This window comes from Peromyscus maniculatus, chromosome 21, assembly GCF_049852395.1.
Source record: "Peromyscus maniculatus bairdii isolate BWxNUB_F1_BW_parent chromosome 21, HU_Pman_BW_mat_3.1, whole genome shotgun sequence".
In the NCBI taxonomy this organism is placed as follows: Eukaryota; Metazoa; Chordata; class Mammalia; order Rodentia; family Cricetidae; genus Peromyscus; species Peromyscus maniculatus.
The window spans coordinates 71,245,788-71,259,487 of NC_134872.1; the positions used below are offsets into that span (position 1 = coordinate 71,245,788).

The following is a 13,700-nucleotide window of genomic DNA, read 5'->3' on the forward strand; positions in this document are numbered from 1 at the left end:
AGGCAGTCTTTTTTTTTTTTTTTTTTTTTAATTCTTGTGTTAAATATCATGACCATAAGCAATTTACGGAAGAGTTTATTCTGGCTTACAATTCCAGAAGTTTAGCATCTATAATGTGGGCCGTGAGGGGTGAGGGTATGGTGGTGGGTGGCTGGAGCAGGGAGCTGACAGATCACATCTCCACCTGTGATCAGGTGAACAAAACAGGGTGAACTGGAAGTGGAGTTAGGCTATAAACACTTAAACCCAGCCCTCAATGACGTAGTTCCTCCAGAAAACCTGAACCTCTTAAATGTTCCATAACCTGCTTAAACAGTGTCACCAAGGAATAGGAATCAAATGTTCAAATACCTGAGCCTCAGGGACATCTATCCCACCACACGATGATAGACCCCACACACAGGTGAGCACTGATTGCCTGCACAGAACCCTGTCCCCTCATAAAAGTGGGACCTGAGCAAGTATGTGTAGGGGGAAAATCAGAAGAAAGATAATATTCATGAGAGTTTTCTTTATAGCTTTGAATCATGTCAATGTATCTACAATTAGATGTAAAATAAAAATCTATTTTTCTGGAAGTACCAAGAATGTCAGTCCTTCAGGAAAAAGTCTGGCTACCTCATATAAAACTAAACATACATCTACACACTCACCCTACAAATTGTGCTGCAGCAAAAAATGGAATCATACATTCCTGCAAAGATGTGTACAGAAATGCTCATAACCATTGGCTGATTACCACCCAAAACAAGGCTCCAGGGCACCCATCACTAGGAGACAGGCAAGGAAGCTCATGGTGATAAGAGCCTGAGGATACATTTCTGTCATTTCCCAAGCACAGCCATTATTAAAAAGTACACTGGGAACTCACTTTTTAGAGTTTTAATGTCTCCCTAGTCAATTCACTTGTTGTGAATTGTATGAACTAAAGAATTAATAGGAAAATATGATGTTTTTACATCAACCATCTAGCTGGAGGCAAAGGTGTATTATTATTATTGTGTATTTGTGATGTGCACGGGCACACCATGATGTGCCTGTAAAAGCCAGAGAACAACTTTGTGGAGTTTTTTCTCTTCTTCCCAACTCAGGTCCTCAGGTTTATTTGCCAAGCATTTTATCCACTGAGTCATCTCACAGGTCCCAGATTGCAGCGTTTTTGAGAAATTAAAATTCTAGTTAAATTTACAATGTGTAGTTGAGCACGGGAATCTCTATCTTGTCCTGAAGGGACCTCAGACTCTAGACCTTCTTACCTCTGCCTTCCAGGTACTAAAGCCACAGGTATTCACCACGATGTCTCACCCCACTTTCTTACCTAATAACTGGGGTAAACAAGGAAGTGGGGCTGGTCAGAGGTCATTTGACTAAACCGAAGGCCGCAGAGGCAGCTGAGTGTGTATGCATTCCAGTGTGGCTCCTCATTGCCCCCTGTTGCGCTTAGACTAGAAGCTAAGCTTTCAGCACAGACACATGTGGGCTAGAGTGGCTGCTCACTCACCCACAGCGGGTCTTCTGAGAGCAGGTGCCCATGCCCACTCACCCACAGCGGGCCTGAGAGCAGATGTCCGTGCTCACTCACCTACAGTGGCCCTTCCTCCTCGTCTTGGCAGGGAACTGGGACACAAAGCCAATTTCACTAAAGCCAGGAAACTTACTAGCAGACACTGCAGCATCTCCACCAGTCCCTGGAACCCGTATTTATACCAACCTGTATTCAGATACTACTTTTTCCTGTATTTAAATTACCTTCCTATTATTTTAATTATCTATCTATCATCTATCTATCTATCTATCTATCTATCTATCTATCTATCTATCTATCTATCTATCTATCTATCTATCATCTTCATTAAAGAAAATTTGTAGGGCTGGAGAGATGGCTGGACAGTTAAGAGTACTGGTCCTCAGCAGGCACTTGCACTATGTATGCATATTCTCATATAGACACGTGTGTGTGTGTGTGTGTGTGTGTGTGTGTGTGTGTGTGTGTATAACTTAAAATGAAGAGAAAATTCAGTAGATGCAGGAAAGTAGGAAGAAGAAAAAACATCTGCATTTTCAATTGCTGTGAAAAAATTATGACTCAAAGCACCTTGGGGAGGGAAGGGTTTATTTGACTCGCATATCTTGATCACAGTCAATCACTGAGGGAAGCCAAGGCAGGAATTGAACCAGGCCAGGAACTGGAGCAGAGACCGTGGAGGAACACTGCTGACTTACTGGCCTGCTTCCTTATACAAGCCGGGACCATCTGCCCCTGAGTTGCATCACCCATAGCAGGATAGGCTCCTCAGTATCAGTTATCAATCAAGAAAATGCCTCCATAGACTTATCCGTGGGTCACTCTGATGGAAGTTGGGTTTTTTGTTGTTGTTGTTTTCCCTCAATTGGAGTTTCCTCTTTCCAAATGACTCTAGTTTGTGTCAAGGTGAAGAAAACTAGCCAGCACAGCGTCTCTAGTTCTACTGATGCAGGTGAGCACAGGGACTGCCTGATGACCAGCAATCACCTTCCCTCTGTCTCCGTCCCCATGGGGGCAGCACCCAGCGTCTCCTCTTCTGTAGGTCTTTTGGGGTCCGGCATTTCATAGTAGAAGGGCAGATAAACAAGTTCATCTTAAAACAGTTTGGGCAAGTGTTTCCTTGAACCAAACCATTAAAGGAAAACTCCTGTTTACTGTCTCACGTATAGGCACAAGGGGGCGTATGCACATGCTTAAAGTTAGAGGATATACAACCCACCAATTTAAAGATGGCCCAAAGCTATTTAACATTAAGCCCATCTGCCAATCACGGTAGGGGGTCTACCTAATTTCCATGCAGAGAATCTGCTCCTCCCTCTACCCAAGCTCATAAAAAAGGATGCTCCAAAAGGACATGGAGGTCTTGGTTTTTATGCTTGCTCAGGCCTGTTCCCATTCTGGGGAGTATATGCGACACATTTTTCTTTTTAAATAAATGTACACTTCCATTACTTCTATGTCTTGTCCAATTCATTGTTTGAGATACAAACAACCTAGAAACAATATAATGAGACACACAAGGCACTATCATTCAAACAGTATGGTAGGTTTTTTTTTTTGTTGTTGTTGTTATTTTTATTTTTTTTATTTTTTGAGACGGGATCTCATGAATTCCCAGACTGGCCTTGAGTTTACTATGCAGCCAAGGATGACCGTGGGCTTCTTGTTTTCCTACCTCATCTCCCAAGTGTTGCGATTACAGTTGTGTACCACCATGCCCTCCTAGTGAGTATGTTTGTTTATTTGTTTTTGTGACAATGACTATGTAGTTCAGGCTGGCCTCCAACTCATGAACCTCTTGACTCAGCCTCCTAGTTCTGGGATTATCGTCCCGAATCCTTCCTCATTTATTTCTTTATATGTTTTATATTATAAGCTATAACAATCCTATGTGACTTATTGCGACGACACCCAGCTTTGTTCCTTGGTTGCTGTTTCAGTTTTGACATCTCCATTTTTCAGTTTTTGATCACGCATGTCCTCATTTCTGGCTCCGGGGTGTTCCAGGCTCAGCTTGCCTTAGTCCGGCGGTCACGCACGTCTCTACGAAGCTCTGTGTGTAGAGACCAAGATCAGGATGCTTAGAACCGCCCTTGAGCTGCTAACTAAGCCCCAGTCAAAAGCAATCCTTCAGGCTCCAGCCCTGCATCCCGGCGGGCACCTGCCTCCCGCGCATGCGTGCGAGGCGGTGACGCAGGCCCTGGACTTGCGCGTTCAGCTAAGAGCAGAAGAAGCCGGCGACCTTGTATTCTCAGCCCGATCCCTGCCTAGCGGCCTGGACATTCGCAGGTGACTGTGCCCGCGGTGCCCCACTGCGCCCGCGTGCGACCCCTCCCCGGGACCTCCCCTGTCGGAGCACCCCATCCCATCTGGCCCCGCTCCACGCCCCTCCGGGGTAACCCGCTTCGCCGACACCCCTCTCCAAGCCTGGCTCTGGGGGACTCCAACCTTGCTGGCCGCGCCCACTTCCTCAGCCTCACGTCCCCGCTGCTCTCTTCTTCGGTGACCCCTCTCAGCGCCTGTTCCTTCTCCCTTCCCCAGAGTTCCTCCCCGGGTCTTGCTCCCTTTCCTTTCTCGAGTGTCTCCATTCTGACCCACGCCCCCCCCCCCCCTTAATGTCGCCCTTTTTGATTGAATCCGCGCCCCCCGCCGGCTCCTCCTGCCTTTCCTCCGGGGTCCATATCCTGATTGCATTACCTCAGCCTCTGCCTCCGCACCTCCCCAGTGTCCAGAATCTTGATTGTATCCCCACCATCTCCAGCCTCCTCCCCTCCCTCCAAGTCTCTGTCTCTTCCCCCTTTCCCATTCCTTGTCTCCATCCTGATCTGTCTTCCTCGCGTAGTCTTTCCTAATGTTTTGTCTAGCCTAGCGCCCCTCCCCCTTTCCCTGGGTTCCCCTCCGTAATCTTATCCTTCCCTGCCCTATGTCTGGTCCAGTCTCGTGCCCCTTCCCTTCCTCCAGGGTCCTTTCCGCGTTCCCTCCAGGCCCACACCCTGGTTGTGTCCTCCCCAACCCAGCGCATCCCTTCTCTAGTGTCCCCTATCCTAATGGTATCTTCCGTAGAGCCGCTTAGTCCTGACGCCCCCCCCCCCACCCCCACCCCATGGCGGGTGAGGTGGTGGTGGTGGCGGCGCTCTGCTGAGGATGGGCTCTCTCTGGCCCCTGTGGCCCCACAAGGGACCGACCGCTGCTGCCTTACTAAGACCCTCGGGTTACCTTCCGCCTGCGGTTGCCCAGCTTTGGTGGGCCCCCTATTATCCTGCGCTTTCATGGTCTGTGGTCTTACACGGTCTTTAGTTTCAGGTGTTTTGATTGTACAAGCGTAACTCCTTTTTTGGTACAATTCATTGTTATCCAGCTTGAGACCTTGGGAGGTCAGGGATTTTTATTTGGGGGAAGCAGAAATTGTTGTCTCTAACTCTTAGATGCAGAGTGGTTTACAAAGAGAGTTCATAAAGGAGTGGAGTAATTCTCAGTGTTTTGGAATAGAGGGAAAGGTCACGGATTCTAGAGACTACGTGGCTAATTCAGAACACACTGATTAATTCCTCCAAAGAAGCTGTGTGCGCGCGTGTGTGTTTGTGCGTGCGCGTTCCATTTTACCAGGATAGGGAGGCTGGTCTCTTGTGGTCTTTGAGGCAACCAGTACAGGAAGTGACTTGTTCCACTTTACAGGAAATGGTAAGGTGGCAACTGGGATCTATGGCTGCTTACCCAGGGTGATGAGTGTTTGCTGAAGCAATCATTGACCAAACATGGTTGTGTGTCCACCAGCCTGTGCTGTGGGCTTGCCTTCTCAGTGAAGAAGGGCAGGTAGCTGGGAGTACTGTTGCTGCTGGCTCCTTCCTTAGGGGGTTCCGAGTGTTTCCTGGACCCCGGCAGCTTTGACTCAGGGTGGTCAGCAGGATATGGGTAGGACAGGTGGCTTGGGTAGAGAGCCTCTGGCCAGGCAGGTGCTTGCCTGGGTTTATGTAGTGTCAGTGATGTTTATTCTGTGTGTGAGAGATTACCCACTGATCTTCCTCAGGGCAGGAATCAAAACTCGGTTAAGGTATCTTCCTGTCAGACACATAGTAGGTGTTCTGTAAATTAAGGGTGTTAGCACACTTTTGTAAGTAAATTCCCTGATAATAAAGACTGCATTTATGAAATCAATGTCTCTCTCTCTCTCACTATGTCTGTCTGTCTGTCTGCCCCAACCTCTTTCTATCTCTTACCTCTCTATCTCTGGAAACTGAACCTTTGAGTTGTAGTTTATGCAGAAAGCCAATGTGATCTGAGAGGGAGGCAGTGTTCATACCTTTGAACACCCTCTGCTAAGTCAGCTGCAGCCAGTGGCTGGTGTGGTGAGGGGGGAAACAGAGGCAGTCTGGTCAGGAGGTCTGCCTAGTCCCTGAAGTTTATGGTGTCTGCGTTCCTCTTTAATGTCGGCACTTCCTCAGGACAGTCTCTCTTGAACTGGGTTTGGCCATTCTTAAGGCTGCCAAGTCCTGTGTTTCTCCTGATGCTGCCTGGACCAGGGGTTAACTCAGAACAGAAAACCATGACCAGGGGGTGTGTAAAAATTCCTTTCTACAGTACGTGTTACAAACGTGTCCTTAAAATGTAGGGTATAAAAGTGCTCCCATATGCTCTTCCTGTCTCTTGACATTCGCTATTGTTAGTAGTGTCAGATCTGTGCGTACTGTATCATATGGGCGGTGGCTTCCTGCTACCATGCGTTTAGTTAACGCTTCTATGACTTCATACCTGTAAGGGACTTTCCAACATAAAGCTGTACATAGCATTTGCAACAGTAAGCAGTTAGGTTTACAGTGTTATGAACTGTCTCTTAGCCTTTTGTGAAATCTGAACTTTTTTGTTCTGTTTTGCTGAGTTTTTTTTTTTTTTTTTTTTTTTTTGGTTTGTTTGTTTAAAGCATATCCTATAAGTATAGCACATTCTTTGGTTTCATCCCCTCTCCTGTCAGAGTGGCTACACAGAAATTTGCTCCTGGAGCACTGTCTAGAGATGGGTGAATGGGTAGGTAGGAGGTCAGTTCTCCTTGACTCCTGAAAGCTTGACTGTGCTTTTAACTTGTATTCATATGTGATGTCTTTCTTTTTTCCAGCCTTTCTTCTGCATTAGTGGATGGCAGACAAATTAAAGAATTGTTTGATTAGTGTCAGCAACTACCCGAGAACTACACAGTACAGACTGAGAGAGGAAAGGTGTAATTAGATTGATAGTGCTTGTACAACCCAGGACTACCCACTCGGTAGCCACACCCACAGTGGTCTGGGCTCTCCCACATCAGTTATTAGTCAAGAAAATGCCAGACTGACTTGCCTACAGGCCAGTCTGATGGAGGCTTTTTTTCAATTGAGGTTCCTCTTCCCAGGTAACTCTAGTTTGTTTTAACTTGACAAAACAAAAACAGGATATACAGCAAAACAACAGCAACTAAAAAACCCAACCAACCAACCAACCAACCAAACAAACAAAAAAAAAAAAAACAAAGCAAAAAGCCCAACCTAGATGAAATCTACCTACTTGTACTTCATTTTCTAGTAATTCTCATTGCTTTCAAATTGGAGAGAGGAATTTTAGTGACTGTGTTATAGCAACTGAAAGTCAGGAAACATGATTATGATCATATATTTTTTTTAAATTCATCGAGACTGATGTTTCTAGGTATGGACTTGGGACCCAGAAGGCCTGTGTTCAAATTCTGTCTCAATTCATCACATTGGGCAGCTTACTTGGCTTTCTGGGCCTTGCTTTTTCATCTGTGAAATGAAGGTATACCATCTACTTGACAAGATTATGGAAAATATGGCTGAAATATACAAGTGTTTGACAAATGCCTGACAGGTAAAAACTCAACCCAAGGTAGCTGCTTCTACAGCAAGTTAAAAGTACTGTGAGAGTCAATTTTATTTTATCTTTTTCAAGATGTATTTACTTATTATGTATACAGTGTTCTGCCTGCATGTATCCCTGCAGGCCAGAAGAGGGCACCAGATCTCATTACAGGTGGTTGTGAGCCACCTCGTGGTTGCTGGGAATTGAACTCAGGACCTCTGGAGAAACAGTCAGTGCTCTTAACCTCTGAGCGACCTCTCCAACCCGAGAGTCAACTTTAAACACACACACTGTGATCATTAATACCGACTGTCAGCTTGACAAGATCTAGCATCATTTAGGAGACAGGTCTCTGAGCTTGCCTGTGAGGGAGTTTCTAGATTGGTAGACTGGATTAACTAAGGTGGAAAATCCACTCTAAATGTGGATGGCACCACCCAGTGGGCTGGGATTCTGGACTGAGTAAGAAACTGAGCTGAGCATCAGCATCCATCTCTCTCTGTTTCCTGACAACAGATGCAATGTGACTGGGTGCTGCACGTCCCCATTGCCACGACTTCCCTGTCACGATGGACTCTGTCCTCTCCACCTGGAACCTGAAATAAACCCCTCCTTCAGCAGCCCTTGTCAATTATTTTGTTAGAGCCATGAGAAAAATAATATACTCACCCTCGGGGTGGGGAGAGTAACCCCAGGATACATGACCGAATCAGTCTCTGAAAGAACAGAAATATTTCTGTCTTCGCTTGGCATGCTGAGTGCCACATGCTCCATCGTTCATCCCCGTGTGTCACTATTATGTCTTGTGTATGTCACTGTATGTCCTGTTACGGGATCCATACCTAAGTGGAGACTCACCAGGAGCCCATAGATAAGAGACTTTGGGATATCTGAGACTTGATTTTTAGAGACTTTGAATAATTTAAGAAACTTTGGACTTTTAACTGTTGAAGTTTTAGTGACAATGTAAGACCTTTAAGAAACTGAAATGTTTTATTTTGTGCTGTTGACGTTACTGTGAGATCTTGAGGACAAACTCGGAAGGGAAGGTTATGGTTTCATAGTGTTGTATTTGTGTGTCAAGGGGTCACTTGTCTTGGTCGGTTTTTGTAAACTTGACACAAGTAAGAATTACCTAGGAAGAGGAATCTCAGTTGAGAAAATTGTCTCAATTTTCCCCATCAGATTGTCTGTCATCTCTTCAGCCCCAGCTTTCAGCATTGTTGATTAAGATGTCTCGTGCCTTGCAGATTGCTACTCCTTGGTGCGATTCCTCACTTTCTGCTCCCCGCCCCCCCCAGTATTCCAAAGTTTCAATCGTCTATTTTACTGAGGGTTTACTTACTTACTTACTTTTTATTTATTCTTTGTGGCAGTATCTCACTGCATAGCCCTGGCTGGCCTGGAGTTCACTGTGGTGATAAAGCAGTGTGAGCACTTCCAGAGATCTACCTGCCTCTGGGCAGTAGAAAGAACTTTAGGATTAAAGGCATACGCCACCAAGCCCAGCTAGTTTGAGGAGCTTGAACAGCAACAAAGCATGCATGTGTGTGCAGTGTCCATGGATCCGGAAGAGGGCATAGAATCCCCTGGAGCTGAAGTTGCAGGTGGTTGTGAGCCGGCTGCCATGGCTGCCGGGAACTGAGCTCTGCAAGAGCACTGTGTGCCCTCAACTACTGTGCCTCCCTCCAGCCCCAAGGAGCTTTGAAAAGTCCTTCTAAGGAATATAGAATCGGGTTGCTCTGGAAAACACTTATCTTACGCTCTTTCTCTGCTCTTTGTGGTTTGTTCCCAAAATCATATAAACAGGCGATGTATTTATTTCTTTATTATTTATTGATGCTGAAGGTTGAGTCCAGAGCCTTTTTCTATGCCCTGCTCTGCTATGGCTGGGCTATAGCCTTAGTTCCTAGCAGAAGTTTTTCCTTTTATAGTTTTTATTTAAGCTGGGCAGTGGTGGTACACACCTTTAATCCCAGCACTCTGGAGGCATGTATGTGTTTTATATATAATTCAGATTACAACTGGGAGGGAGTTGGTTCTCCCCTTCCACCCCTTTAGGTCCTGGGAATGGGGCTTGGACTTGGGTTGCCAAGCTTGGCTGCAGAGTTCTTTAACCATCTCTCCTAGCCCCTCCTTTTTCTTTCTGAGAAAAAGATAACCATCACCACCACCGCCTCCTCTTCCTCTTCCTCCCCTTCCCTCCCTCTCTCTTTCCCTCCCCCCATTCCCTGCTTTCCTCTCCATCCCCCCTTTTTTTTTCTGGTGCTGGGGAATGGAACCCAGGGTACACATGGTCCAGACAAGTGCTCTGCCACTGAGCCGTGTCCGAGTCCTATCGCATTTTTGGTTGTGGTTATTTTAACTCAGAGCTCGGAATGTTCTTATTTTAGAACATTCTGTTTTTGATTTTTTGGGATACTGTGTGTGTTATTTCTTTGACAGTAATGATGCTGGTGTTTTTATGGCAGGAGCCTGGGCAATGGCAGCACTAACAAGCCAGACGGCCACTGGTCCTTAATAGACCAATTAGACAGACAGATGATAGTGAAAAAGCCACATATACCCCTTCCACCACATCTGCCTTTAGGAGATATATATATATATATCCCTCTGTTTTACATGCCGTGGTATTTTGTGGGCCTCTGTATACTACATGCATATAGGACCTTCAGAAGCCAGAAGAAGGTGTTGGAAGCCCTGTGACTGGATGTGTTGTGAGCCCCCATGTGGGTGCTGAGACTTGAACCTGGGCCCTGCTCTTAACTACCCAGCCCTCTGTCAGCCCCAAGGTTTAGGTTGAAGTAGAAGGTTAGGAAGTGTGCTTAGCTAAGCAGTTCTGGTCCAGGTGTGCAGCATTGGCTCAGCATTGGTTGAGCATCGGTCTCTCCCGAAAGGTGGTTTGACAAGTCAGAGCTGAACGTATTCTCTTTCCAGGAGACTTGCCCTCCTTCTGGTGGAACCAGGCTTCAGCCTTTCCCTTCCAGCATGAGACGCCTGAGAAAATCCCAGTCCTCCAGAGACCATTGTTTCCAAAGCTTTGTGGTCGGGCTGGAGGTCAGGATTAGTAGCCATCTGCAGTGTTTGCTAAGCCTGCTCTCTGTGTGTCTTAACTTGTCTTCACCAGTGTGGAGGGCCTGGTCGGTGCCACACGTTGCTTTTGGCCTGGCAGCCAGAGGCCGGGGTCGCTGCTGCCGCTGGTAGAATCTTGTAAACAGTGCTCGCATGCAGGAGTTCCAGGAGCATTGCTCAGGAGGCCAGAATACAGACATGGCACACCTTTCCGTATCCTATGCCCAGTCACATGCCATCGTGCCCCAGCTTCAGTGCCTCCAGAATATGTATGCCCTGAGTCTGACTATCCTCTCTGACCTGGGTGAAGAGCCATCGGTGCCACAGAGTGCTCCCGTTGACATGGCTTCTTCTGACCTTTATGCAGACAGTGTGTGAGAGCCCGTCTAACAAGTCCCAGTACATTCCTCAGCTTGTTAACCTAAGAGTCATTACTCCAAGGGGTGTTTCCTTAGCAGCCCAAGTTCAGGTTGCCTTCAAGCCTGTTCCTAGCGTTTCCCTGACACCAGTTTCAGTATACCTGAGCCCTTCACTCAGAAGTCTGGTCTTCACATGCAGATCCTAATATCTTAAATAGTAAATGCAGCATACATTCCTGTCAACCCATTATCTTAATTAGCGAGTGAAAGGATGGTACGATATAGAATTAAAGATAGTGCTGGAGTTTTGTTGTTGTTTGTTTTGTTTTGTTTTGTTTTTTTCCATTTCCTATCCCCTCAGTTTTATGGACTCAAGCTCATAGTGAAATGCATCCCCCCCCACAACACATTGTGTTGCTTAACATACATTTTTGTCAGCTTGACACAAACCTAGACCTATAAGGGAAGAGGGAATCTCATTTGAGGAATTGCCTCCATCAGAGTGGCCTATAGGCAAGTCTGTGAGGTATTGTCTTGATTAATGGTTGATATTGGAGGGCCCTGCTCACTGTGTGGGGCCCTGGGTTCCATAAGGAAGCAGGCTGGCCAAGCCTGAGGAGCAAGCCGGTAAGCAGAGTTCTCACATGGTTTCTGCTTCAGTTCCTGGCTCCAGGTTCCTGCCTTGGCTTCCCTCAGTGGACTGTGCCCTTGGATGTGTAAAGCAAATGAAACATTTCCTCACCATGTTGCTTTTGGTCAGTGTTTTATCGAAGCAACGGAAAGCAAACCAAGACAAGCGTTTTCTAGCAGTATCCCATTTTAAAATTTCAACCCTAGTCACCAGTTAGTTGTTCGACTTCCAGTCCTCCTGCTTCAGCTCCCGATGGGATTATCGTCCTGTGTCACTACCCACTTTGGTGCTGGGAATCAAACTCAGGTCCCCTGTAAGAGCAACACACTCTTAACCGCTGAGCCATCTCTCCAGCCCCACTCTGGTGAGTGGATGTGTGTATATACCTGTGCTGCCACAGCATACATATGGAGATCAGAGGGTAGTTTGTGAGAGTCAGCTCTTCCCTTCCATCCTATAGGTGCTGGGCATAGAACTCAGGTCGTCAGGTTTGGTGGCCAGTGTCTTTAACCACTGAGCCATCTGGCTGGCCCCATCTCTGTGTTTTAACAGTAAGGCCTTTTAGGTATCCTGTTCTGAACTCTTAGGTAGCCTGTTCATTCACAAGAAGCACTGGGTCCTTCTAGAGGACAGTGGCATTAAAGATACATCTGGACACTGGGGGATAATTAAGAATTTCTTGCATTCAGCTGAAGGTTGACCAGATGTCCCTACATCAGAAGCTACTGTTTAGGAAGGTTCTACAGCTAATTTCTTTTCTTTTTTTTTTCTTATTTATTTTTGAGTTTTGCATGTGTATGTGGGTGTTCTGTCCTTGCATGTGTATGTATATTTGTGTGTGGGCACATGTTTTTGCAGATGTATGTATGTGAGATGTTTCTCCACCTTATATATTGGGGCAGGGTCTCTTTATATATGTATTTAATACATTTATTCATTTATTTTTCATCCTGGCTGCAGTTTCCTCTCCTTCTTCTCCTCCCAGCCCCTCTTCCCATCCCTCTTCTGTCCCCCCCCCAAACTACTCCTCCCTTTCTGTTTAGGGAAGGGCAGGTCTCTCATGAGTAGCAACAAACAAAACATGGCCTATCAAGTTGCAGTAAGACTAAGCACCTCCCCATGTATTAAGGCTGGACAAGGTGACCCAGGATGAGGAGTAGGGTCCCAAAAGCCAATAAAAGTGTCAGAGACAGAGAGACAGGATCTCTTTATTTGAACCAGATCTTGCAAGTTTGACTAGTCTATCTAATCAGCTTTCTCTCGGAACCCCATTTCCACCTCCCGTGCTGGGTTTACCCCGGGCCACCATGCCCAAATGGCATTTAGATGGTGGCTAGGAATCCGAACTCTGGTTCTCATGTTTCATAGAAAATCCTGCCGAGCCCTGTCGCCAGCCAGGGATCCCAGTTTCCTTTCCTTGTGAAAACACTTTTGAAGCATTACATGTAACAGACATGTTCATATGTCTTTAAGTGTGTTTCTGTCTCGTCCCTTTTTGAATCTGGATTCTACTGGTCTAGAATCAGTTTCCCAGATCAGCCCTCCGGTTTCTTGTAGCTTAAAATAGTTTTTTTTTTTTTTTTTTTTTTAAACCCAATGAGTGGTTCTGTAGCATGAATACATACCTAGAAAGTAAATGAAATAAACACATCAATATTTGTCTTTAGTGTCTAGGATGAGGCTGGGAACACATTCAGTGCTCTGAGATTAGTTGCTGATTTCATTCAGTAACTGTTGGAAACTCTCTTGGGAGAATGTTTCATACTGTTCGTCGCTGGGAACCTAATACAAACCAGTTTCAAATACAAACCTCCACTTTTGCTTAGCAGAAAGCCCTGCATCAGGGTGATGTATTAGTTACTTTTCTTGCTGCTGTGGACCAAATACTCCCTGAGAAGCAACGTAAGGGAGGGAGGGCTGATTTTGGCTTTCCTCGGAGGGATACAGCCCATCATGATGGGACGGCTGAGCAGCAGGACTAGGAGGCAGCTGTAGTCGGGAAGCACAGAGGTAAATGATGGTGTTCCCATCATTTCTTCCTTTTCTTCGTTCTGGGACCCCAACTTGCAGGATGGTGCTGCTCACATTTAGGATGGGCTGTCCCACTTCAGCTAACCCAATCTACAAATTCTCTTGGACAGGGAGGTCCCAGAAATTAAACTCCCATTGTTGGGTTTAGTGGCAGGCTCCTTCACCTGTTCAGCCACCTCACTGGCCCAAGATAGTTTTCATTTTTTTATTTTCATTTTATGTGTATGGGTGTTTGCCT

At 46.2% G+C, this 13,700-nt stretch overlaps 1 protein-coding gene across 2 annotated transcripts in view; it reads left to right on the forward strand.

Annotated features, from left to right (window-relative positions):
• Positions 1–3,690: 3,690 nt before the first annotated feature.
• Plekhb2 (pleckstrin homology domain containing B2) overlaps positions 3,691–13,700 on the forward strand; it is a 33,903-nt gene continuing 23,893 nt past the window's right edge. The window contains exon 1 of one of the 2 annotated variants that reach the window (XM_006990214.4): positions 3,691–3,814. The gene's annotated coding sequence lies outside the window, so the exon portion shown is untranslated. Of the gene's footprint in view, positions 3,815–4,623; positions 4,768–13,700 lie in introns of those variants that run through there. The other variant, XM_076558470.1, reaches the window with a different exon arrangement.